The sequence below is a fragment of the Rhineura floridana genome, chromosome 7 (genome assembly GCF_030035675.1).
Source record: "Rhineura floridana isolate rRhiFlo1 chromosome 7, rRhiFlo1.hap2, whole genome shotgun sequence".
Classification (NCBI taxonomy): Eukaryota; Metazoa; Chordata; class Lepidosauria; order Squamata; family Rhineuridae; genus Rhineura; species Rhineura floridana.
Window position 1 is genome coordinate 2,419,105 of NC_084486.1, and position 26,087 is coordinate 2,445,191.

Below are 26,087 nucleotides of genomic sequence, written 5' to 3' on the forward strand. Positions count from 1 at the left end.
CTTATGATGTGCATGCCTATTGTTTTTCCTTGAGTACAAGTTTTGGTGCTTCAGAAACCCATACAATCTGGTCAGAGGTGATAGCAGGATAAAAACCCACATTGAGGGATGGGTTAATCTGTCCATTTCACCTTCTCTCATTTTCTCACCCAGTTCAGTTCTGCACATTTTCAAAGTTTTCATGAAAATTCATCAGGAATTTGGTGCAAATTTCTCCTAACATACCCTTTTGTATGCAATTTTGCCTGTAATGCTATTTTCACTGATACGTTCGTTTTAATGAACACTTTTCTCTAGTATACACATTTTTGTACATACTATTTGGCTGAAGAATTGCATTGCAAAATTTGGAGAAGTGCTTATTGAGAAGGATGGCTCTATTTCAGTTCATGTATTGTTTCAGAAAGTGTGAATTAGGAAGGTTTGCCTTTAAATGAGAAATGAATCGCTTTTCTCTCCTATCCTTAATTTTTACCTACTTGGATGTAACAGGTGACGAAAGTGATGTGCAAGTGTGAATATTTGCTGGCCAATTTGTGATCTGAATCTGAGTAAGATGTATTTTGGTCCAACTGGAACAATCCTTGGATCTGTGAAAGCCCCTAAGATAGTCCTTGATCATTCAGGGGTTTATCCCTTATGCAACAACTTGGTTTTATTTTATGAGCAAGTCATCAGTATCTGACTTGAGACCTGGAGCTGGCAAGAGGTTCTTGCGTCTGGCTGTCATAGCTCTAGCTAGCTTATTTGCAGGAAGATATGAAAGATTTGAGGTCTAACTACTCAATATGCTTCACAACTTTCCCCAGGTTTTTTAATTTTTGCATGTTTGTTTATTTTCCCCCATATTAGGGGAAATCTTTTTAAAAAAGAAAAGAAAAACTTCAATGGACTTGAGAGGAAAACAAAGCATGAGCACTGTTATCCGCGCACTGGTAACCTCCAGGCTGGATTACTGTAATGCGTTCTATGTGGGGCTGCCCTTGAGGGTGGCCCAGAAGCTGCAGCTGGTGCAAAATGTGGCGGCGAGACTGCTCACTGGGGCAGGGTATTGCCAACATGTCACCCCACTGTAGAAAGAATTGCACTGGCTGCCCATTTACTACCGGGCCAAGTTCCAGGTTCTAGTTTAGATGTACAAAGTGCTATACAGCTTGGGACCAGGATACCTGAAAGACCGTCTTATCCCTTATATACCCAGTCGATCACGTGCTTTGCAGGTTAGGGCCTCCTGCAGGTACCGTCTTATCAGAAGGTCCGTTCTGCACAACATAGGAAAGGGACCTTTAGTGTTGTGGCACCTACCCTTTGGAATTCCCTACCCTTAAATATTAGACAGGTGCCCTCTCTATCATCTTTTCGGCACCTATTGAAGACCTTCCTCTTTCAACAAGCCTTGTAAGTTGAGACCTATCCCAGTCTGCATCTCTGTTGGAATTGTTTTTTAATATGTTTTTTTTAAAGATGTCTTGAAAGCTTTTTTTTAAAAAAAAAACATTTTTTTTAAAAAAATGATTTTAAAGATGTTTTGTTTTAATGTATTTTAAAGTCTGTTTTTATGATGTTTTAAGCTGTTTTTAGTGCTTTTGTTTGCCGCCCTGGGCTCCTGCTGGAGGAAGGGTGGGATATAAATCAAATAATGAATAAATAAATAAATAAAGTCCAGCAGGGGTGTGGATCTGGCAATTCTTCCGCCCAGCAATGCTCTCCCACAACCCCTTCGGGGGACAGAAGCAGTTTTACCATGGCATTGAAGTATTTGTGATGAAATGCAACTGCAGCACAGCTGTGGTCAGCATGTTGCCAACTGACCTGAAGAAATTGGCCTGACCTACTCTTGTGCCTTCAACAGCAGCTTGATCTGCAGAAATGAGACAAATAATTCCTACAGGTCACTCTGTTTGTAAAAAGTTGGCATCCAGCCTTTGTTCTGTTATGTTCTGATGACTACAGTAAGAGTTGCAGCTTGCATGTGCAAAAGACGACCCATGTCCCTTTCAAAGTCAGTCCATAAACCATACATACAAGATGCCTTTTCAGAGCTCGTTTCAAAACAAATCCCCATGTGTTTAAAATCTAATATAATTTTTGGTTATCATTTTTGTGGAAAGAAGAACAAATATTTCCCCATTTAACTGGGGAGGAGTGTTAAAATGCAGGCATATTATGGAGGAAAATCTAGAATATTTCTACTAAAGCAGAACCCCACAAAGTGTTTTAATAATAAAATATTAATTTCACCCACAAAATATAACTCCCCCTTTTCCCCCTACACACACGCACACACCTTTTTTTCTCTTTGAAATATGCAGACAGTAGCCTTGATGCTTTTGAAAATAATGAGCATTTTTATAGCATCCCTTTGTCTATCATATAAATTCAGGTCTTACAAAATATGGTTATTAAAGATTCTGTGTGGCATGTTCTGAAACAGGAGGGTTGTGCTGGCTGCCACAGCACCTTGGATACATTCCAGCATAAATAATTGCATTCTCTTAGTCTCTCCACTATCCTTCAGTTGAACGGGGGGGGGGGGATGACTTTTTTCTTTGCACTCCCAGACACCCCCTTCTACCTAGTGCTTTGCTCAAGAGGGGCTGCCACAATTCTGCTCCTGAGGTGGCTGCTTTTCATTAATGAGGGAAATAGGAGTTAAATGAAAAAAGCTTAACAGTAAATAATGTGTAGCGATTAAAGTTGGGGGGGCAGTTCGGGGTCCAATTATTAGAAAAATCTGTTAGATTCACTTTTGCCTTGATTAATTTGTACCATCTCAATTTCCCAGTCCCATTTGGAAAACAAGACATACACAAACATGGCCTCCCCATCCTGCCCCAGCTAGGGATGGACAAGTCTGTCAATATTGGTTTATCACAATGTCTCATTTTTACAATTTTGAGTTACAATTTGCCACATTTCTGTTTGGTCTGTACTAATTGGTGTGTATTTCTCCTAATGTACACATTTTTGCAAGCAATTCCCCCTAATATAATGCATTTTTGTATACTACTATCACTAATGTGTGCATTTGTATGCACACTTTCTCCTAACACATCAATTTTTTGCTTTGAGAAATGTGAATTTCAGTGGAGAGCATTTCTCACCATGTAATGCATTTTAATATCATTTTCACTCATATATTCATCTCTATCCACACTTTCCTCCAACATATTCATTTTTGTAGACACTATTTGGTGTTGGTTGGTGAACTCCATTGCAAAATTTGGATAAGTGGGAGTTTTGAAGGGTGGCAGTGTTCAGTTATCATATTATTTCAGAAAGTGTAAATTTGATAGATTCGGCTTGCAATGTGAACTGAAAGGACTTTCTTGCCCCTCCTTAGTCTCTGAAAGCTGATGCCGTAATAAATCTGTTAGCCTTCTTTTCCTAGTGGAATCCGAGGTTGCTGATTCAAGGACTCTCTTAGGCCCATTGTTCTATTAACCAGGAAGACATTCCTCCCTGAACTGAAAACATAACCTGGAGAGGTAACAGAGGTACCTCTTGACATTCTACCTATGGTGCTCCTAAGTTGTACTGAATAGCAAGAAACCTGGAAGAGGATTCCTGTGTTGTGATTTACACTGTGGGAAGGATGCATTAGGAATCAAATAATTTAGTCTCCCATGGTTAGGCAAACTTTTCATTCTCATGGAACAGAGAGCAATGCAAGTGTAGTTTGATACTTCTTTGTACTCTCTGAAAACAGGGAAGCACCGGCACTATAGTGCTGGGACAGCATACAGAATGGCTCTGAACAGCAGAAGGGAGAATAAGGTGATGGGCTGAACCTGTGCATGTAATTTGTTTTTTTGTTTGTTTTTTTTTAAAAGCATTTTTACACCAGATCAATGTTTCCCTCAGCACTTTAATGCACCCCATTGGTGTTCTAAAACTCTAATGATGCAGTCTGTGAGAAGCTGTCATTTATTACCCACAGATGGGGTGATAATTATTGACAAGATTGTAACTAATAATTAAACCTATTTGCTCCTTTTAAACAAGTTGGTGTGAATTATTTCCAGGGAGTTCTGTAGCAGGGCCATGGTCACTCTTGCCTTATGGGTAGAATTCTAATACAGGCTATCTGAGGTGGGGGATGGGAATGGATGCTCTCATTAAGGAGACAATGCCCAGATTTCCCTACTACTTATCTGCTAGTAAAGGTAAAGGTGTCCCCACACTTGTAGTGCGAGTCGTTTCCGACTCTTAGGGTGACGTCTTGCGATGTTTACTAGGCAGACCATATATATGGGGTGGGATTGCCAGTTCCTTCCCTGGCCTTTCTATACCCCCCAGCATATGCCGGGTACTCATTTTACCAACTACAGATGGATGGAAGGCTGAGTGAACCTCGACCCCTTTTACTGGAGATTCGACTTCCTCCTTCCGTTGGAATCAAACTCCGGCCGTGAGCAGAGCTTAGGCTGCGTTACTGCCACTTACCACTCTGCGCCACAGAGGATCTTTATCTGCTAGTACCTCTGCACTAATCTTTCTGTTGTGGATTGGAAAGTCTCTGTGTAAGGGTTCCTTTTAATGCTCTGCATAGTGTCTAGGACACAACTGGTGGGCATCAAGCAGATGTTAAGCAGTGTGCTCATATAAAGTAAATTTTAATTAATTAATATTATAAATATAATTTTTACTCTGTCCTTCAGCTGAAAAGGCTCTCAGAATGGCTACCAAAAATCAGTAAAAAATAAGACAGTGCCTGCCCACTAGGTTACAATCTAAATGATACAACAGGAAAAAGCAGTGAGGATGAAAGAAGAAAACAACTAACTCAGGCACAAGTTCTAGAAGATCCGTAGAACTTATACTGGCCAGCTAGCATACTGAACATCCCATTTTGAAAAAAAGGGCAGCAGGGAGAAATGGAACTCTGATGATTGGATAGAGTCCATGGAGAGGAGGAGCCAAATGGAGCTTATCTCAGCAGAGTCAACTGAATGACCCCACTTCCCATCTCTCCCTCTTCTGAAGCCTCAGATAGTACCTTACCAGGTCAGTGAATGAATATGTAAGGGGGGGGGCAGAACTCCTAGGAAAAGCTAGATGTGGGCACAAATATATGTGTAATCATCTTCAGTGAATGTGTTCCACATCTGTATTTTACATATGTCTACAGATCATGTAGCATTGCTGGAATAAAGCGCTTCTGCAAGATAGAAGAGACATGATATGTTTCAGAGCAGCAAAGTGCCACATAGCAACTAAAAGGAAGGCTTACAGCTAAAGTAGTGATGTCTTGACAACATGTGGTGTCATAATAAATAAAGTATCCCAACAAATGAAAGCTGTAGTTTAGTGGGCTTATTATCTTACATGCTAGTAGGAAAAGAGTGATTGGGTAGTTCTTGACCAAATATAGACTGAAACAGATACACATTAGCAGCACCAAACTGAAACCTGCCCAGTGTGTTTGCAGTCTGCATTTCAACTAATAGCAGGATGTGCCAACATTCCTTATTATTTTACCTATCTTTACTTCTAAGCTTTGGCTTAAACTGGGATTCAGTAAGCCACAGATAAATCAGTATATGTCAAACTTTAAAAAAGTTAATCAGGACAATTAAAATTTCAATTAAAAGAAGAGTTGGGGTTGGGTTGCTTCCACACTATCCATTTGATCTGAAATGGCTATATTTTGTTAACAGAGAATCTAGGTCATAATATTACCAACCTGTTGCATCCTGCTATTTTCCATGGTGCATTTTCCATCTTTTTTTAGATCTGATTTGTGACAGCATTTTGTAATTAAAATGTAATTGCAGCACTAGTCTGCCCATTGTGGACTGGCAAAATGCTAATGAGCCTTTCCAGGATTTTCTTCCTCGGCTGCTGTTTCTCAGCTTCTGCTACTTTTAATTATTTCCTGTTCACTCACAAAGAAACACTGTAACTGAATTGGACCTTAATTAGTCAGTTCTTGGTGACTGTAGTGGCGGGGTTCTACCTGTTTGCAGTCAGAGCAATTGCTCCTTCATATTTCTCCTTTAGTTTCGTGATTGCAATTGCATAAGTGTGGTCACAAAAGTTAAAAGGAAAGAAAATCACGGGCTATTGCTCTGGCTGCAAAGAAGCAAAAAAACCCCCTTCCTCAGCAGGGAACGTAAAGTGACCGGCTAAGATCTGATTCAGGTGTGTTGATGTCTTGTGAGTGAACAGCAAAGCAACTAAAGTGGCAGAAGTCCCGAAGAAGAACCCATTTTGAAAAAAGGGGGACAAGGAGAAATGAGAACTCTGCTGAGTAAACAACAATACAGTAGGGTCATACTTATCACAATGTATATCCCATTTTGTTAAAAAAGAACAAGAATTCAAGGTGGCTTATAATAAAAGATCTTTCCTTTGGGGATAGACATTGCTGATATTTTATGGGAAAGGTAGCAATGTATTAAGAGATGTGGAGCCAGCATTTTAATTCCACTTCCTGCTGATTGTAGAAAAGCAATCCCTCAGCAACATGAACAAATCCTGGTGTAGAATGAGCCTCTTATTCAGCAGTGAAGCTGTCACAACTCTGTCCCAGTTCATCCATTATTTGGCAGTGGAGTAGCAGTGTGACCCCCTCTCTGCACAACACGTGCAATGTAACATATGAGCTGGAGCCTCTGTGCGAATCCCCAATCGTGTGAAGGCCCCATTGATATTATTTCTTCCCCACCTGTTTTTGGAGGCCTTTGTGTGATCAAGCATCAACATGGAGCCCAAGCTCATGTGTGATGTTGTCTGCATGATGGAAGGAGAGCATAGCTCTCCCTGGTTTAATGAATGCCAGTTTGTACCTATTACTAGGTTTGTTCTTCTTGAACCTGTGCTATTTGGATATGTCCTTCTTACTCATTTCCTTCCTTCCCTGCATGCCTACCACCTGGAGAGTGGGGATGAGCCTGATGGCTCCACCCCTCCTATACCTCTCCATCCCCATTCCTGAAAAAAACCCTCCATGTTTGGGGCTGAATTTCTGCAGCATATTAGGCTCCCTGTGTAATTAAGGACCCTGGAGCTTGAGGGCTATAAATAGTATGGGGAGCCTATTTGGCTAGATTAGGCTTCCTGTTGCAGACATTCAATATCCAGCCCATGGGGAGCTTCAGGAAAAGGGACGCGTGGGAGGGAACAGAGCCAATGGACTCATCCCTGTTCTACTCCTCATGTGATGGTAATTGGAGGGAGGGGAGAGAATGAGAGTTTTAGTTTATTTACAAGAGTGATTTACAACTTTAGCAATGTATTATACTTGTAGTGATATTGAGAGTTATTATTGATTTTAAGGCAACACTTGAAAAGCTTATGTCAAGAAGTATGGTGAACAAGTAATGCCATACAAAACAAACCTCCGTGCTAACCCTCTAGTAACAAGAACCCAGTCTTCACTTAATACACCTCTAGGTATAATTCTATTTTCTGTAGTCAAAATCAAGATTTGAAGTATGACCACATGATTTTATCTTAATGAAATGTGATGCTTAGCAATAAACACATTTTGGGCATTATCTGAGGCTGGCGAACAGAATTCTCTGCAGTTTCCTGGTGTAGATGTTGCCTTGTGTATTTTAATTAACAAGAAGAAGTTTTATAATGACTGGGGGAGAAATGCCTATGGGTCCCAGCTGTTATGGGGGAACTTCCATGTGCTACAGTGGTAGAAAGATAATCACTGCCCAGATTAACAGCATACACAAAGGAGGTGGGGTCTACAAATCACCAAATCACCACCCCACAGGACAACAAGTAATTAATAATAATAATAATAAAATTTAATTTGTTAGTCGCCTATCTGTCCAATTTTTGGACACTCTAGGCGACTTACAGCAGCAACAAAATACAATATATAATACCATAAATACACTACATAATATCATAAATACAGCCACATTCATCAATTAAAACTAACATCAAAAACATCAGTTGAACATTACAAACTAATCTAGCTCGAAGTTCCTGTAGGCCTGCCTGAAGAGCCAGGTCTTTAAAGCTCGTCGAAAACTCATCAGGGAGGAGGCATGTCAAAGATCGTAGGGGAGGGAATTCCAGAGGGTGGGAGCCACTACCGAGAACGCCCTCTCTCTGGTCCGCACCAGCCGAGCTGTTTTGGCCGGTGGGACCGAGAGGAGATCCTGCGTGGCTGATCTTGTAAGGCGGCTCAATTGGTGATATTTATTTATTTATTTATTTATTACATTTTTAGACCGCCCTATAGCAATAAGCTCCCAGGGCGGTGTACAGCATAATAAAACAGGTTAAAATACAAGTGGATGTAAATACAATACACAATAAAACATAATTAAAAATTTTCAATTTTAAATTCAAATTTTTAAATTTTTAAAATGCCTGGGCGAAGAGGTAGGTCTTTACCTGGCGCCGAAAAGATAACAAAGAAGGCGCCAGGCGTATCTCATCAGGGAGGGCGTTCCATAGTTCGGGGGCCACCACTGAGAAGGCCCTAGCTCTAGTTATCGTTCTCCATGCCTCCCTATGCGTTGGGACACGGAGAAGGGCCTTCGACGTTGAGCGCAGCAACCGGGTAGGTACATAGCGGGAGAGGCGTTCCGCCAGGTATTGCGGTCCGATGCCGTTAAGGGCTTTATAGGTAAGAACCAACACTTTGAATCTGGCCCGGAAACATATTGGTAGCCAGTGCAGCTGGACCAGGTGCTGGAGGCGGTCCTTTAGATAAACCGGGCCGAAACCGTATAGGGTTTTAAAGGTCAATACCAACACCTTGAATTGGGCCCGGTAAACCACTGGTAATTGTCATAGATGTGGCATTATTCATCAAGTGACATGGAAATAAAAATAGGCTGGGCATACTTCGATCAATGGCACAACAGAGAAGGGCTTTGGCACCTCAGGACTTGGGAGGGGGCAATGTGACCCGGTACGTCTCTCTATTTGGCCCTTTGGACCCCCCCAGGCCACCCCCCCACTGGCCCAGCTTCACACCCTCCTTGAGTGTTTTTGCCTGGCTGGAATGTGTCCTTGAATTCTGCTCATTCCTCTTCCTTGCCTGGAAGGAGGATAGAGAAAGGGGTGTGAGTGTGTATAGAAGGTAGCCTACTGGACAAAAGTAACATTTACTTTCACTCATCCACTCACTTTTGCCACTGGCCCCACCCACTACTGGCATGTGGCCACCAGAAAATTGCCCAGACGGGAATGTAACCCTTGGGAAAAATTTTATCCACCTCTGCAACAGGCGTCACCCTGAGGTGATAAATACATGTGCTGTCGGAGCACTTTTGTTTAAACTTCTGAACTTGAAATGCTAAATATGGTGGCCCAGAGATGTGACAACAAGATTTGGTCAGCAGTATATGTTATGCTTACAGGTGTCGAGGCGTCATTTGTAAACTCGTGAAGTTAAGTGGGCAGTGGAAGAATACCATGGTTTTCTGATCATCGGGTTCTGTGGCCTGCACACATCTTCAGCTTTCTCTAGTCATACAGTGACATGCATGGACTGAAAGCAAAATGCTGGGACCTAGCTAAGGATGGGAGAGAGATGCAGTTCAGTTCACATTTAAAGGTGAACTTAGTTAATCCTCACTTTCCAAAACAATATATGAACTGAAATACAGCCATCCTTCAAAGATGCAATTCTCTGAATATTGCAATGCAGTTCTCCAGCCACGTAATGCGGACAAAAGTGGAAGAGGGTATCGTGCAAATAAAAATGCATATATTAGTGAAAATAACATACAAAAATGCACTACATGAGGGGAAACTGATTGGCAAAAATGTGCATATTAATGAAAATTGCAAACAAAAACATGTATATTGGGAGAAACTTGTACTAAAATGGTCAAGATTTTTATGAGGTGTTTTTTTTTATTCACATTGAGGAGGAAATGTGGAGAACCGAACTTACCATTGGAAAAATAAGAAACTGAGAGAAACTGACATTAACTGACTTGTCCATTCCCAGGTCCCACAGGGCAGAGCAGGTAAAGTCTAGGAAGTCCTGTGTTAAGAGGAATGAGAATACACAAAATGACTTTGCATTCAAGTTAGTACATAGAAGGAATTTGGGGACTCCATTTACATGTGTTCGAGTTCGTGCTTCTTCTCTTCTTCTATGTATAATCATATAAACTATGCCCTGTGGAGAAAATATACCTTAATGAAATGCACCAGCCTCCCCCTGAAGTGAAAACAGAATTTGATACTGGGGAATCACACCCTCAAAAGGTTCAGCCAAGTGGATCCAGACCAGGGTCAGGAATCCAGGCCAGGGTCAGACCAAGGTCCTATTCCCTTGAATGGGAACAAGAGAGATTGCATTGCTGTCTTTATAAAATCGTTGTTGGCTTTAAATTGATGGGTTCTTTCCTACCAACAGAGGTTTCATCTAGCAAATTAAGCTAGATTAATGTATGCCGAATGATCCCTTGGTGTACAAGAACTCGCTAAAGAGGAAGAAACAAAACAGCCAGGACGAAGACAATCTTCAGTTAACCTTACAGAGTCTTTTCATTCAGTTTCCTAATGAGGTGATACTACTATGAGGTGACACTGTTAAATATTGCAGTGAAAGACCCACAAAATTGGAAATTATCTTTTGAGAAATCAACAGAATGGTCAAGAACAGCTGAATATGTTGAGGTGGGGGGGATTCTACCATGTGATGAGTAAGTGGTCCAATTTCTATAAGAAAAAGCCTCTGATATTTTCCAATGGAACATAAATGTTCAGGCACTGGTAAAGAGTGCCTGTATATATATCAAAACAGGCAGGAATTGCATGCAGCCTCTTATCACTGCCTACGAACCAGGACACAATGTCACCCTTTGTGGTATACTGGCACACAAGTTCTTGCCAGGACCACAAGCACCAATGTAATTCTCTCTGAGATACTAATTGCAGGAGTCTCTTGTTCTCCTGAGATTCAAGAGGTGTAGCCACATCACTTATCGCTGGTGGTCAAGTGCTGGAGATTTCTGTTGGGAAATCCCAGATAGTTCTAACATCCAGGGGCTTTGATGATGTCTGTGTTGCAGCTGTGCTACAAGACGGAGCATTCTTCAAGTAGTTCTCTCACAGTTATCTTGTCTATAGTAAAAAATGGAACAAGGAAATGGTTCCACGTTGGGACAAAGAATTGTGGGACAGAGAGAGTTTGTTTTTCATTCCATTCATTGGATAATTATGGCATTTCTATTTTGCCAAACAAGACTTGGCAAAATTTGTCTCCTGGCACTTGTGATTCCAAACACCCAACTTTGAGACTATTGCAGCTGTTGGTGCCTTCAGCAAGTGCAAAGAGAAACTAGAATCATTTGGCATAGAAGTAAATACTAAGAAATTTAGTCTATAGGCAAATCTCAGAAAATGCCTTAGAAATTATGTTTGCACAGGGTTTTTTTGTTACTGTCTGGATAGTGCCGGGTGAGTTTTGGGTTTTGTTTTGTTTTTAAAAAAAGAACACTTCATTGGCTAGAAAAACCATGCTGGGAAAAACAGCAGGGAGTAGAAAAAGAGGAAAACCAAACGAGATGGATTGATTCCATAAAGGAAGCCACAGACCTGAACTTACAAGATCTGAACAGGGCGGTTCATGACATGGAGGTCACTGATTCATAGGGTCACCATAAGTCGCAATTAACTTGAAGGCATATAACAACAACAATTACTGCAGTAAATGACATGGAAATGAATTAAGGCAGGCTATGTGTTTCTGTGTTTCTGACATTAACGACTACTTATTGGTGGTGGACTTTTTTCTTTAACAAGGAAAATTAAATGGATACTTAATTTTCTTTTGTCACAAAATAATACTCAATGCATTTAGAGGTTGCCTAACCAGAAACGGAACCCCTACAGTTAGTGGGCCAAAATTAATGAAACACAGACAATGTATTTTGGCTGACACCTTTTTGGGGGACTAAAATTCGATTCTCAGGTAAATAATAATAATAAATAAAATTTTATTTCTAAGCCACCTATCTGGCCGAATTAATGGCCACTCTAGGCGGCGTACATAAAAATTTAGATACAACATATAAATACAATTACAACATCAACCTCTAATTAATCAAACCCACCCACCTCTTTACAAAATAAAACTAGATTACCCAAAAGTCCCGTAGGCCCACCTAAACAGCCAGGTTTTCAATTCTCGGCGGAAACCTGCCAGGGAGGGGGCATGGCGAAGGTCATATGGCAGAGAATTCCAGAGGGTGGGGGCCACAATCGAGAATGCCCTCTCTCTGGTCCGCACCAGCCTAGCTGTCTTAACTGGTGGGACCGAGAGAAGGTCTTGTGAGGCTGATCTCATCAGGCGGCATATTTGGTGATGCTGGAGGTGCTCCTTTAGCTAAACTGGACCGAAACCGTGTAGGGCTTTAAAGGTTAACACCAACACCTTGAATTGGGCCCGGTAAACAACTGGTAACCAGTGCAGGTCTACTAGCACTGGAGTGATGTGATCACGGCGGCAGCTGTTCTTGATCAACCGTGCCGCCGCATTCTGTACCAGCTGTAGTTTCCGGACCGTCTTCAAGGGTAACCCAATGTAGAGCTCATTACAGTAGTCTAAGCGAGAGGAGACCAGGGCATGTACCACCCGTGGGAGCAGATGGACAGGAAGGTAGGGTCGCAGCCTCTGTATCAGATGTAATTGATACCAAGCTGCCCGGCTCACTGCCAAAACCTGAGCCTCCATGGACAGCTGGGAGTCAAGAATGACCCCGAGGCTGCGAACCTGGTCCTTCAGGGGCAATCTTACCCCATTTAACACCAGGTCAATATCTCCTAACCTTCTCTTGTCTCCCACAAGCAGTACCTCGGTCTTGTCGGGGTTCAGTTTCAGCCTAAACATTCCAGTATGTTCTACCTCCACTGTTGGACACGGTATTCCTCTAAATACCAGTTGCTGAGAATCATAGGTGGGGAGAATGCTCTTGCACTCAGGTTCTGCTGGCGGGCTTCCATTAGGCATCTGGTTGGCCACTGTGAGAACAGGATGCTGGACTAGTTGGACCAGTGGCCTGATGCAGCGGGCTCTTCTTATGCGGTATTTTTTAGGATAGAAACATAGAAAGCTGCCTTATACTGAGTGAGATTATTGGTTCATCTACCATGGTATTGTCAACATTGAGTGGGAGCAGCTTCCCTGGTTTTCAGGAAGGAGTCTTTCCTAGCCCTGCCTAGAGAAGCTAGGGATTGAACCTGGGGCTTCCTGCATGCAAAGCATGTGCTGTACCACTAAGGAGGAGAATATAATTTGGTCTGCATTTTTAAGTGACCTGAACGAATTCACAACCTCCAGACTAATACATGATCAGGACATATTATCGTTTGGATTTCATATTACTCCAAATGTTATGATATTTGCGTCAAAAAACTCTTATCAAAATACATTTTAAAAATGCATATTTGAGGATAAAATATGCTTTAAAATGGACAGATTGAGATGAAATATGTATTTAAACACATATTTCAATACAACCTTTCATACTGGTTTTTTAAAAGAAAAATTCAGAGATTAATGCAGAAATGAGAAAGAATTGATTTCTCATCCATCCCTCTGGTACTTAGGAGTAGAAAGGGGAAAAAATCCTCCAGGTTAATGATTGGCTATGAAGATGGTGCCAATGCAAGAGATTTGGATTCTGGGACTACAGGCTACACTTCCTGAAAAATGGACTGCTGGCCTCACAAGGACTAGGAAGAATGTGTTTGGCTACAGCACAGAGTACTTCATCAGGAGGGCTTTAAGGGGGAGGGAGATGTAAACTTGGAGGTGACAATAGACAAAGGCTTATCCACAGTAACAGGAACTGAGAGAACGGCTCTAATGGGGCCCAACAATAGTCTTCATAAAAATGTAGGAAGAAAGCCAGACCATAAATCACATGGCCTTCGATGTCTGTATACTAATGCTGAGAGTTTGGGAAACAAACAAGATGAACTTGAACTCTTTATACAAGAGGGTAAATATGACATGATAGGTATAACTGAAACTTGGTGGGATGACTCCCATGACTGGAATACAGCGATTGAAGGATATAACTTGTTCAAAAAGTACAGAAGGAATAGAAAGGGAAGCAGAATCATGCTATATATTAAATATATATATCCCTACACAGAAATACAGGAAGATGAGCTTGATAGCCCCACCGAGAGTATCTGGATTAAAATCAGTGGGACAAGGAATAAAAGGAATATGCTGGTTGGGGTCTATTGCTGACCACCCAATCAAGGAGAAGACAAGGATGAAAGTTTTGAAAAGCAAACTGCCAATGTTTCAAGGAGGCATGCTGTAGCAGTAATGGAGGACTTCAATCACCCTGATATCTGTTGCAAGACAAATTCTGCCAAACACAGCCCCTCCAAGAAATTCCTGCCTTGTGTTGCTAATAACTTGTTGCTAATAACTAATAACTAAGGAACTAGGAGATCAACTATCCTTGACCTGATTCTAACCAACAGAGATGACTTAGTGGATGAAGTGACAGTTATGGGAACTCTGGGGGAAAGTGACCATGTTATACTTAAGTTCTTGATTTTAAAGGAAGCAAAAGCTGAGAGCAGCCATACGCATACCCTGGACTTCAGGAAAGCTGATTTTAATCAACTCAGAACAATGACAAGTAAGATTCCATGGCAAGTGACCCCAATGAGAAAAGCAGTCCAAGATGGGTGGGAGTTTCTAAGAAAGGAAATTCTAAAGGTACAATTGCAAACAATTCCAACAAGGAAAAAAGGTGGAAGACAGCAGAAGCAGCCAATGTGACTTTACAAAAAGCTTAGAGATGACCTGAAAACAAAAAAGGACACATACAGAAAGTAGAAAGAAGGCCAGGCCACAAAGGAAGAGTACAGGCAGGTATCACGGAATTGCAGGGATGGCGTCAGGACGGCTAAAGCTGAGAATGAACTAAGGTTAGAAAGAGATGCCAAAAGCAACAAAAAAGCTTTCTTCATCCATAGTAAAAGACAGAGAAAAGAAATGGTGGTCCAGCTACTCAGTGAGAATGGCATAATGATAACAGATGACAAAGAAAAGGCAGAAGTTCTCCTTCTGCACCTTCAGTACATACATAGGTCTAGTCATTGTCACAGTCATTATCTGTAGATTTCAGCAGCAGTCCACACATCTGCAAGGTGCTGTACTTCTCAGTCTGAGTCTGTTGCCCAAAGAATACCCTATAGAACATTGACAACCACTTGCTGTAAAAATTGTGTTGCCAAACACTCAGGTGGTAAGGTATTTTGTTGTCATCATCAGAGACAACATTATGCCTTAGTCAATGTGTCATCCATTTTCTGTGAGACTCGGAATCTGTAGATTTGCCACTGTTGCATTTTGTCAAATTAAGACTGATAAATATTAATTAATGTTGAAGATACACAGACTGCTGTAAATCATAATCATATTATTTCCTGCACTGGAAAGATAGGCTTTCTGGTCAAGGAAATGTTCCTTTAAATACAACTTTCCACATTGCTACAAAACCTTTGCACAAATATAACTTTTTCTATATGTGCAAACAGAAGCCAAATATTAGGAGGCTTATGCAAGGATTATAAACCTCCACTGTGTAGCAAGTTTGTGGACAGCAAGACCGCAGTTGTGGGGTGTGATGTTGAGGTTTTAGGATTACATTTAGCTAATCAAGATTTCATTTTCAAAAGTGTGGCTCAAGCATGGGACAGCCAAGAAAATAAAAAGTATATCCCAATTCACACTTTGTACAGCAACAAGATGTATTAGAAACCATTTCTACATTTCATGCTATCAATGGCAGGATAGCAGGATATTACCTCCTATATGGCAGGGCATAACACGCACACAAAGTTTTCCACCAGCAGCATGATCTCCTCCAATACCCATGTGAGAGTGCTGGGTTACAGACAGCAAACTCTACAATGTGTTCAAAATATAAAGTTCAAGACATATTCAATCATGTATGTCAGATCCTACAATTGATGCCCCCTCCTTCCACATCAAATGCTGCCATTATTAGGCACCAGTGTGGTGTGCCCTCTCCTAAGGATGGGGAGACTAGAGACTTCACATTTGCCCATCCGTAGGTCTTAAATTCCAGTTCCAGATTCATGCACAGAAGTGATAGATTACAATTGTATGTCAGGCGAGGTGCATGCTTGCTTGCTGTAGCTAGAGATGGGGAAAGGGTAGAACAGCAGAGGTGCTTGACAAAGTGAGTGCCCTTGTTCGAAGAATCAATGTGGTCCCACTTTATTGTTGGCACAGTCCCCTCAAGCAAGCCCATTTCAAATTGAGGCTTATAGCCTAACTGTACCCTCCCTGTTAGCCTGCCCTCCTGTTTTTCCAAGGGGGAAAAACACCTTAGCTTTGTGGAGGGGGAAAGCGGTTGAAGGTTTCAGAGTGGTCTAGTGGACTTCCTCTCAAGTGGAATATAACCCATGGGGCATATTTTCCCACTAGGGATCATAAGGCCCAGTGATGCTTCAAATTTGCAGCCAATTAGTGGTCCTTGCAAGGTTGTCTTTCTAAGAGGGAAATGTTCTTTTCAAAGGGACCCATTCACTTGGTGATGAACCAATATCCTTCCATGCCGGGGTGTGAGGCTCTGTGTAGTGGGAGAATATAGAGAAATGGGTTTGTGATGGGCATGTGGACCATATGATGATTTGCTTGTCTAGTGAGAAAGCTTCATATACCATACATTATATAGACAGGTTGGTTATATGTTTGTTATATAGACAAGCTGAGGGGCAGTAGCAATTGTGATGTATGCCACCAAGAGCACTGGAAAATGCCATCATGTAGTTCTGGTAGAAAACTTTTGGTTGCTAGATAGCATATTGAGATCCAGGGCTCTGTGGTAGCATATTCAGAAATGCTATCTATTCCACATGCAGGGTTAGTTAGGCAAATGGAGCCGAATGATCTCAATGTGTATATGACAGGGGTACCCAGTGTTGTTGCAGGACTACAACTCCTATCATCCTTGACCTATCATGCTGGCTCGGTGATGTTTGAAAGGTCTTTTTTACTCAGGTGAATGCATGTGCACTTGTGTACATGCACAGATATGCACTTCCCACTGATTTGCCACCTGCCATTTGGTGTAATGCTCTCTGTCACCCCCTCTCACTTCTGCTCTCCATTGTAGTGTGCTTCCAGGGCCATTCCTACCAGGCCATCGCTTCAGCTCTGCACCCTACACCCATTCAATGAAACAGCATAGATAATAGCACTATTTATTTACAATGAATATTTGAAAGAGGGCTTTCAAATAAAGTGGAGCTGTGCAGGTGCACACTGAGGAGGAGCGCATATATATATATATACACATACATACACACACCATTCCATCATCGAGAGTAGTATGGAAGATAAAACTTCCTTCCCATATATTCACTCTTATCTGCCTAAGGTTAAAAATGGGGCAGGAGAGGAAAGTAGAGGGGAAAGGATGCCTGGCCAATTCTACAGGTTCCAAGCCACTCCCACAGATAATAGTAATAACAGCATGCAGCTGGTTCACATGGAAATCCAGTGAAAGGAAAACACAATGAGTTTTTAATAAAGCCATTAAAATCATGGAATAAAGAGGCAAAGTGGCAGTATTTCAAGCACAAAAAAAACAGTTCTGTGGGTGCTGATGGAACCTAATGTGAACTCAACTTTGTATTCCGTTTAACAATATCACAAAGGTTCCAGAGTAGCTTCTAAATTGATCTATGGGGAAAATCTGATAGCAACTAGGGAGTATTTGGTTCAGAATAAGTCATTCCCAAGATTGAGGTCCTACCAAATGGGAATAAAGTAGGACTTAGCAATGAAGACATGGCAGCCAGTTAGAAAACAAAAGGTTTGTAGGGGGAAATGTGCATACTGAAGACATCTGGAGAGGGACACAATGCCTGTGTTCAGAGGTTTGTTAATGGCTTCATAAACCATGGTTTACAATACTGTAGAAGAGCACCATGGCAGCACACTTCTCCCTCTCCCCTCCCCATTTCCTGACATGTACCAGCATGCATTAAGCCAGAGTTAAACCAAGGAACTCTAGTTTACTTATGATTAACAAACAAGGTTCTTAAGATGGAAATGGTTCATGATTTAGGAAGTCATGGACAAATGACCAAAAGCAGTTAATGTAGGTCGGCTTTTCCTAACCTTTTGGTCCCCAGATATTGATGGACTACAATTCCCATCATTTCTGACCATTGGCCATGCTGGCTGGAGCTGATGGGAGTTGTAGTCCAATAACATCTGGGGACCAAAAGGATGGGAAAGGCTTATGTAGGTGTTTATGTGGTAATGCTAGAAGCTTCCAAAATAATTTCACCAGACTGGATGTATGGGCAACAAAATGGCAAATGAAGTTCAAGGTAAGCAAGTGTAAATTGATAAACTTCAAACAAAAAGGAAAGGAAACCACATTAGTCCAAAAGAAAAATTCCAAAATCCACAATTGGGCAATATTTTTATCAGCATCAACCAAAACATCACAAAATACTAAGCAAGCTTTTGAGTTCTGCTGAACTCTTCATCCAAATGGGGGCAGAAGGAAGAGGGAGGGGTTGACAAAAAAAGACAAAAGAAAAAGTTTTATGTTATTGCCATAAGGCCGGCATCAGCCTCAAAATGGAGATTGACAAATGACAGAATTAGCCTCTGCTAGAATTGCGCTGTATTCTGATTTGGTACTGAATTTTGCATTAATTCACTTATTCGCTATTGTTGTGGATCAGATTTTTATGCAGCAATTTTCCTCAGTTATTTTCGAAAATGGATATTTTTAAAAAGCACCTCTAAAATATTGATATTAAGAACGATTGTTTTATCAATATTTCCTTTCAAAATATTTATATTAATATCAATTTTTTTGTGAGGGAAAAAAACTATCGGTGAAAGCTGCAGCTAGCAGACAAAGAATGAACTTGAATTGATACTGGCCTGTTAGGTCAACGGAATGCTTTGGAACCAGCACTGGCCAATGGATCCCATCCTGAGTCTCTGTTAGGTGCTGCAGATCTCAGGTTAGACCTAGGATTCTGGGGCAAAGAAGCAAAGCCTCATCCCCATTTTTGGAACTATCAAGACTAACAGCATGTTGGGGGTTTTTTAGATACATAAAGTCTGGTGGTGACCAAACATAAAAGAGGTAATGGAAGAGACAAAATAAAGTAGCAAGGAGGATTGGTCACATGGGTTGCCAGGGAGAGGGAGGGGCAAAAATAGCTGGTTGGCCCAAGTAGGTCTAGGCTATTGGTCTATGCAGTGTTCCTCCTGATTGATTCAGCTGTGCCCCTAGTGTGGGGTTGTGACTTGGATTCAAACCTGGAACTCCCTGCATGTGAGACCTGAGATGTTCTAACCCATGATGGGCTTGAATTCACATGCCCTGCTTCCCAGGCCTGTGCCCTGTGCAGTGAGTTATTGGAGGCTGCGCTCGTCAGTGTACAGCTCTGGCTTCTCTTGTATGTCCTGGTCCATTCCTTTCCCTGCTTACTACAAGTCTTTCCCTCCCTCAGTAAGCCTCAGATCCTTGTCCTAAAGAGAGCTGTATGTTCTCTGTACAAGCCTCTTCTCAAGGGGTCTATGAATGCTGTTACCTGTGACCTCTCCTTCTTGGTGCTTAAGGGGACTTAAACCTGTTCCTAGAGTCTGAGGATTTGCAGTCTGTGCCACATTGCTGCCTGTAGGGATGCGGCAGAAATTAAATGTATTTCACATTTAAAGGTGAATCTATCAAATTTGCACTTTCTGAAACAATATGTGAACCGAAACACAACTATCCTTCAAACTTCACTCTTATCCGAATTTTATGATGCAGTTATCCAGCCAAACAATGCTTACAAAAATGCATATATTTGGGGAAAGTCCGAGGGTTACTCTATACTTGCCCTCAGGACACGGTAGGGTCATCGATGGTCCGCTGCAATGAGTTTGCTGGACACTTCCAGGATAAGATCTTATGCATCCGCCGGGACTTAGACTCCCAGTTTATAGCAGATGATTCGAGTGAGGCATCCGGAGAGCAGTCTTGTCATGTTTTACTGGATGAGTTTCAGTTGGTTCAGCTCGAGGACGTGGACAAGGTGCTTGGACAGGTACGTGCAACCACATCGGTACTAGATCCTTGCCCCTCTTGGCTAATAAAAGCTAGCAGGGATGGAACATCTGGTTGGGCCAGGGAAGTGATAAATGCCTCTTTACGAGAGGGAGTGGTCCTGGGCTGTCTGAAGGAGGCAGCAGTAAGACCACTCCTGAAAAAACCTTCCTTGGACCCGGAAAATTTCAACAGCTACAGACCAGTAGCAAATGTTCCATTCCTGGGCAAGATCTTGGAACGAGTGGTTGCTGGCCAGCTCCAGGTGCTATTGGATGAAACTGATTATCTAGATCCATTTCAATCGGGGTTTAGGCCCGGTTTCGGCACTGAGACAGCCTTGGTCGCCCTGTATGATGACCTTTGTCGGGAGAGGGATGGAGGGAGTGTAACTCTGTTGATCCTCCTTGATCTCTCGGCGGCTTTTGATACCATCGACCATGGTATCCTTCTGGAGAGGCTTGCAGAGTTGGGAGTCGGGGGTACTGTCTGGCACTGGTTCCGCTCCTACTTAGCGGGTCGTCTCCAGAGGGTTGTGCTTGGGGAACATTGCTCGACACCGTGGGCTCTGCAATGTGGAGTCCCGCAGGGTTCGGTTCTATCTCCCATGCTTTTCAACATCTATATGAAGCCGTTGAGTGTGGTCATCAGGAGCTATGGAGTGCGTTGCCACCAGTACGCTGATGACACGCAGCTCTATTTCTCCTTTTCACCCTCCGCAGGTGAGGCTGTCGATGTGCTGAACTGTTGCCTGACTGCGATAATGGACTGGATGAGAGCTAATAAACTGAGGCTCAATCCAGACAAGACTGAGATGCTGCTGGTGAACGGTTTCCCGGATCGGATGGTGGATATACACCCTGTCCTGGATGGGGTTACACTCCTCCTAAAGGACCGGGTTCATAGTCTGGGGGTTCTTTTAGATCCTTCCCTGTCACTTGAGGCCCAAGTGGCATCGGTGGCATGGAATGCTTTCTACCACCTTCGGCTGGTAGCCCAGCTACGTCCCTATCTGAGCAGGGAGGACCTAACATCAGTCGTACATGCTCTGGTAACCTCACGACTGGACTACTGCAATGCGCTCTATGTAGGGCTGCCTTTGAAGACAGTTCGGAAACTATAGCTTGTCCAAAATGCGGCGGCCAGATTAATAACGGGGACCAGGCGGTCGGAACACATAACACCTGTTCTGGCTCGCTTGCACTGGCTGCCAATATGCTTCCGGGCTAGATTCAAAGTGTTGGTTTTGACCTATAAAGCCCTATACGGCACGGGACCACAATACCTATCGGAACGCCTCTCCCGATATGAACCTGCTCGTACACTACGCTCCACATCGAAGGCCCTCCTCCGAGTTCCGTCTCATAGGGAGGCTCGGAGGACGGTGACAAGATCGAGGGCCTTCTCAGTGGTGGCCCCTGAATTGTGGAACAGTCTCCCTGAAGAGGTGCGTATGGCGCCGACATTGCTCTCCTTTCGGCGCCAGGTTAAGACTTGCCTCTTTGCTATGGCGTTTTAATATGTAACTCATTTTAGTTTTAAATTTTGTTGTAATTGTTTTTGATTTCTTGTTTTATATATGTTTATGCTGTATTTATTATGAGATCTGAGATGTTTTGTATTTTTATATTCTATTGTTCACCGCCCAGAGAGCTAATGCTAGTCGGGCGGTATATAAATCTAATAAAATAAATAAATAAATAAATAAATATTAGTAAAAATAACATGCAAAATGCATATTAGGCAACATTATTTGCAAAAATGTGTATATTAGTCAAAACTACATACAAAAATGTATTTATTAGGAGAAATTTACATTAAAATGTTGATGAGGATTTTTTTTAAAAATCATAAATTGCTGCAGAAATGTGGAGCACTTAATTTAAGATTGGAAAAAATAAGTAACTGAGAAAACTGAAATGGACAGATCCTTCCATCCCTAGCCAACTGTGACATTGGAGCTCATAGAATGGGGTTCAATGGCATCATTGTGCATGGGTGAATGTTGTGGTGCAAGGAGATATCCTGGGGATGTATTCCTGCTGTTGTGAGTACACTGGGTATCATGTTGTGGTGACTGGTCCTCCTGGATCTGTTGGGGCTGCTAAGAGGTCATGGGAGCGTGGCCAGTGAGAGGTCACAGGGGCGTGGCCAAGTTGCTCTGGCTTTCTTCCTATCCTCCCATGCAATTTAGCTGAAAAATGTCTTACCTTGGTTCAGAAGGGGTTCCTGCTGCCACAGTTGTGTCTCTTTTGGGAGAAAAGATGTGTGACCTCCACCAGTTCTGGTTCTCTCCTTATCCTTATCCTTTGCAAAGAAACAGTGGACACTTAAAACGCTGCAGTTTTATTAATATTTAGCACCTAAGTGCTGGTTCAGAAGGGATTTCTGCTGCCACAATTGCCAGTATGGATTTATGTACAGAGTAATCATACATTACTCAGAGGATTGCTCCCTGGTAAGCATGTACAGGATTGCAGCCTGAATTGGTTAATCTTAAAGGTGCCACACAAGACTGTTCATTTCTAGACCTATGGGAAAATATTATTTCTCCCTTCCCCAGCTTATTCATTTCCCCATCTTTTTTCTAGAATGTGGAATAAAATGCAGGGAGATTAAGTGGACTAAGACCTGGGAGACTACACTTAAAATCACCACTCAGCCAGGAAATTCATTGTCACTGTCTCACAGCCTAACCTACCTCACAGAGTTGTTGCGAAGATAACACGGAGAACAGGAGACTCACGAATGCCACCTTGAGCCTCCTTGAAGAAAAGATGGAGTGGATGTAAATGTCACACTGATAAATAAGGAATACTCAAAATAATAATAAAAATCTCCAGCCTGCCTGTCCCTGATCTTGAACTGGGGGAGAGGTGGGGGTATAGGTCTGGAATCATGAAAAAAACCAACCTAAAAGAAGAAGAAGAAAGAATCTGGAACACAACCAGGATATTCAGACCTTCAAACATTGGACTTTGCATGCAAATCCAATGTGTGGCTGCCTGCCAGGATAAGCTTATAGCGGAGGGGTGCAGGCAGGGGGTAAGGCCCTGCACATTGCATTCTGATCTGAACCATCCCCTGCAGCTTTCTACTTTTTATAATGACATTTTAAATTTGCCAAAGTGTTTTGTAGTCTTTTATCTTAACAACCACCCTATAAAGTAGGTCACAGTTGAACTTTAGCAAAACAACAATACTACCATATTAAAGACTAAAAATGTGTCTGTGTTGGAATTGCTTTTTAATATGTTTTTAAACCTATTTTTAAATATGTTTTAAAGCTTTTTTAAAAAAAATTAGAAAGGTTTTGTTTTAATATATTTTAAAGTCTGTTTTTATGATGTTTCCAAGTGTTTTAGTGCTTTTGGTTGCCACCCTGGGCTCCTGCTAGGAGGTAGGGCGGGATATAAATATAATAAATACAAATAAATAAATCACGTCTTACAGCATAAGCTTTCTTGGGCTACAGTCCACTTCATCAGATGCACCATTCTTGGTAATCCATGACAATGCAAGGTTAGTGTGGCAACAATCAAGGCAAGGTTAGTGTGGTTGGGGCCCTTGGTTCAGTGTCCAAATAGGGGGCCCTTCTCTTAGAAAGGAACATCAAATAAGGTACTGCAAAATAAATCTTGTGCTATCTTCAAGACTAACAACTTTATTATGCCATAAGCTTTTGTGGACTACAAACAATACTCTAATCACATGCAGTTTCACAACTCTCAACAAAACACAAACACACACAATTTGTGAAAATGGATAAATGGAAAGAAAATACTCTGAGTATGTGCAGTTTCACATTTTAAACTCACTTAACTCATTATTTTTGCTCACTTGTTGGTCTTGCCTTATTATTTATTACATTTATATTCCAGCGTTTCGCCAAAGAACTCAAGGTGGCATACGTGGTTCTCCCCCTACCCATCTTATCCTCACAACTGGCCCAAGGTTACCCAGTGAGCTTCATGGCTGAGGGAGGATTCAAAACCTGATCTCCCAGGTCCTAGTTTGACACTGTAACCACTATTCCACACCGGCTCTCACTCTGGTCTTTGAGCCAGTTACGAACTCTCAGCCTACCCTACCTCGCATGGCTGTTGTGGAGAATGATATAGAAGTAGGAATAAAATACAAAAGGGAATTTAGCGCTTCTTTCAGGCATCAAATTTTGGTTCCTTTTACCAGAGCGAATCATCTTTGTGTAATAAAGGGTGATGTTTTCTTCCAGCTCCCCTGAAAATTAGTGCAGCTCCAGGGCTTCAGCCAAACTTAATCTGGCCAGATTATTGCAAGTTTTAGATGCATAAAGCCTACTTGTGTTCAACTGATTTTATTCTCAAATTAGTGTGCCCAGGGGATTGTTTCCTAAAAAGAGTTATCTTGGCAGTCACTATGGGTGGGGTAATGTGGACAACAGAGTGGTGTGATTTCTTTTTTAAATGATTAGAAAAACCTTTTACTATTTTCCTTTTACAGGTAAAATAACAAGGAAAAGCATCTTGTGGCCCTTTAGAATAGAATGGCAGGTGGGATATTAGGAGAGTGGAGACTTCCTGCAACGTCCTGCTCCCAACTTTCTGACAACCTTTGGAAGGAAACACAATTGCAGAAGAGGAGGACATCTACCAAGCACATGGGGCGGGGAGGCACATGGGAGATTTGGAAAATAACTCCCCTTCACCAGCTACCTCCCCTTCCCAACAGTCTATCAATTGCAGGGGCACAGACTACAGTCCACCATTTCTCCTTCCAATCCTCCAATAATATCTCCTAGCCCATTAACAAAAATAAATGCAAATAGTTTTAAAAGAAACAATACACAAATCTTTATTATATAAAGAGACTCACACTGTCAACTGTTGCTCTCTGTTAACAAATGCTTTTTGTTTATTTATTGCATTTATATCCATCTTTTGGTTCTCCCACTCATTTAATCCCCACAACAACCCTGTGAGGTAGGTTAGGCTGAGAGGCAGTGACTGCCTCAAGGTCACCCAGTGAGCTTCATGGCTACTTGAGGATTTGAACCCTGGTTTCCCAGGTCCCAGTCCCACACTCTGTACCAAGCTGCTCAAAATAACAACCACTCCCTTCTGCTGTGCCTACAAAGAGCCTACTTCAAGCTGTTTAGAGGTGTGGCTTTAAAGGAAATAGCTCTGAGCATGCTCAGAACAGCTCATGGGTCTATTCAAAAAGTAGCCCAGTTAAGTTTACATACTGATGACAGGAGGGAGGGGAAAACTGCACAACTGGGGCAAATAAACAAGTAGCCTGGTAAGATTTTTTTTTTTAACTATCACATTCCTGGAGAGATGCGTGGGACTGCCTGGGCCACAGCAATCCTTTTGGATTGATATCAGCAGAGAGCTAATTGGCCAGAGCAGGAAATTGACAGAAATGTATCCAGGACACTCTGTACATTAAAATGGATTGTGAAATAATGTGTAGGACAGGAACGAGTGTGGCTTTGAGACTGGGGAAACTTTTTTTTAATTGCTAGATATTTTACTTGGTAGGGCTGACCCCTGGAAGTGCTAATGGACCAGCCTCCACTAGAGGCATGTGGGTGTCATCCCCACCACAGTGGGGGGCATCAACAGTATTTCTGTGGGTGATTGGGGAATGGTTGCTGCTCTTGATGCCACTCTGTGATTTTTCTGAGTGGTGTGTGTTTTCCCACTCCACTCCTGGGCTGAGTGAGTATAGATTTAGTGGTTATTCTAGCAGCAGTGTAGCTCCCCCTGTCTTAGCATCATTGTTGTATAGGACAGCTTGGCTCAGACCATTTCTGCACTTGAGATAAAGGAGAAATAGAAAAGTTTGTTTCAGGATTCAACTCTTGTGTTTGAAAGTAAATACTTTCCAAATTCCTCTGAGAAATTTAATACAGAAATGTAATAGTAAATAGAATTCCATGAGGTCTACAAATGGGAAATACACCTGATGTGACATTTTTACACTGTTGACAAAAATTTGCAGAGACAGAGTTTCGTTCATCATAGGAAAGAATTATGTATTTCT

General features: G+C 42.0%; 1 long non-coding RNA gene across 1 annotated transcript; it reads right to left on the reverse strand.

Moving 5' to 3' along the window:
- Positions 1 to 8,253: 8,253 nt before the first annotated feature.
- LOC133388304 (uncharacterized) lies at positions 8,254 to 22,910 on the reverse strand. The gene is made up of 5 exons (XR_009763727.1): positions 22,762 to 22,910; positions 22,271 to 22,367; positions 9,878 to 9,970; positions 9,337 to 9,494; positions 8,254 to 9,016 (listed from the first exon to the last, which is right to left on the reverse strand). It is a non-coding gene; the product is annotated as an uncharacterized LOC133388304 (long non-coding RNA).
- Positions 22,911 to 26,087: the final 3,177 nt, after the last annotated feature.